General features: G+C 49.4%; 1 pseudogene; it reads right to left on the minus strand.

Moving 5' to 3' along the window:
- Window positions 1-238: 238 nt before the first annotated feature.
- Window positions 239-470, minus strand: LOC122112866 (annotated as a pseudogene).
- Window positions 471-2,068: the final 1,598 nt, after the last annotated feature.

Raw genomic sequence — 2,068 nt, forward strand, 5'->3', positions numbered from 1 at the left:
CTGGGCACCAGTGGCTCACACCTGTAACCCTAGCTACTCAAGCGGCTGAGATTTGAGGATTGAGGTTCAAAGCCAGCCTGGGCAGGAAAGTCCCTGAAACTCTTATCTCCAATAAACCACCAGAAAACCAGAAGTGGCACTGTGGCTCAAGTGGTAGAGCGCTAGCCTTGAGCTGAAGAGCTGAGGGACAGCCTTCAGGCCCAGAGTTCAAGCCCATGACCAAAAAATATATATGCCCATGTTGAAAATGTCTCTAAAGTGTATTCAGCCACCCACAATGATGTTATTAATAGGGATATGGATGGATTCTACAAAGAAGCCAATGAAGCCCATTATTACAAATTCTATTCTGTTGCCGTGGCAATCTTCTGGAATTCTTTTCTATTGGGTTTGGCGTATCTTTTAGCCAGCTGAATTGAATCCTTTACAAACTGCTGACTTGGCTCAACAAACTGCATTACCTGATCCATGATTACCTGTGGGTGCCACTCCTCATACCACAAACACGTAGCCTTTTTTTTTTTTTTTTGTCAGTAGTGGGTCTTGAACTCTGGGCCTGGGCGCTGTCCCTCAGCTCTTCAGCTCAAGGCTAGCGCTCTACCACTTGGGCCCCAGCACCACTTCCTGTTTTCTGGTGGTTTATTGAAGATAAGAGTCTCATGGACTTTCCTGCCTGGGCTGGCTTTGAACCATAATCCTCAGATCTCCTGAGTAGCTAGGATTACAGGCGTGAACCACTGGTGCCTAGCACACATAGCACTCTTGTTATTTTTGAATATCCGCTCTTGACAGCTCTGGCACCTGGAACTCAGGTACACACACAAGGCTTGCCTTGCTCTGTGTAAGGATCTGGTTGGCAGCACAACTGTTAAAACAAACAGAATCTATGAACTCCCCAGCCCTCTTCCATCTGTGGCCTTCAAGACCGCATTACTCCGGCTACAGTGTGTCAGAGCTACTCATTTACCTCAGCAGAAATCGACTTTATTCAACAGGCCTGTGTTTGGAGATGCAGAATGATGTCCCCTGTCCAATAGCCAAGTACCTCCTAGGCTTGTCAGAAACTCAGATGCTCAGCCTCTGGAATCACTGGATGCACACAAACACATTCCTGGAGACAGTCCTGCACCTGGGGTAGTAGACACCATGACCCCCTTTTCTTCTGATCTCAGGACCACTCTTCCCAGTGCAGGAACCCCAGTCCGGCACTCCTACAACCCCTCTCCTGGGGATTTTTGTTCTTGGGCTGATAAAACCTGAGACCCTGGGGTCAGTTCAACTTCATTCCCGTGTTGGGTCCTTTCTGAAGAGCGCTGGCTGCAGAGGTTGCTGAGTGTGAGATGGGTAGATGGATGATTAATGTCCCTGGGGGAATAGCCTGGCCTCTGGCTACATGGGCTTACCTCCTACTGCAGTAAAGGAGCTCTTTTTAGGATGATCCTACTTTTAGTTTGAGACAGAATCTCACCAAGCAAGCCCTGTCAGCCTGGAACTCATGATGCTCCTTTCGTCCCTCAGCTTCTCAAGTACTGGGATACCCAGAATGCTCCGAAGGCCCACAGACAAAACCCACATAGAAATGTGACTGCTGAGGGCTCTCTACTCCACACCTGATGCCAATCCCGATTGCATTTAAGATTTGGAGGTGTCCATCCATGAGTACAGATGGCCACACAAATGGGCTTTATTCTGGGGTTCGATGGTGGTAGGAGTGGGGTTTCTAGGACACTCAAGGTCAGATATGTCCACTCGTGAGTCACCTGGGTAGCAGCCTCATCACAAGTGGTGGTATACAGGCAATGGGCAGCGGGGAGATAGACTTCTAGAACCCTTCTCTATGGGCAGTAGGGCTGAGTGTCCTTGTCTAGCCAAAGTCTTGCTGACATTAAAGGGACCAGGCCACACACTTCTGTAGAGGGCAGTGATGTCCAGGAAAGCAGCAGACAGCCGGTGCTCCGTGGAGCTCCCCCTCTACATCCTCTGAGGGGGACCCCACAACTGGGGCCCTCAGTGACATCCCATTTCTCCTTTGTGGCCTATTGCTCCATATAAGTTACTTTGCATCAGT

Source organism: Dipodomys spectabilis, unplaced genomic scaffold (assembly GCF_019054845.1).
Source record: "Dipodomys spectabilis isolate Male_0828 unplaced genomic scaffold, ASM1905484v1 ptg000095l, whole genome shotgun sequence".
Classification (NCBI taxonomy): domain Eukaryota; kingdom Metazoa; phylum Chordata; class Mammalia; order Rodentia; family Heteromyidae; genus Dipodomys; species Dipodomys spectabilis.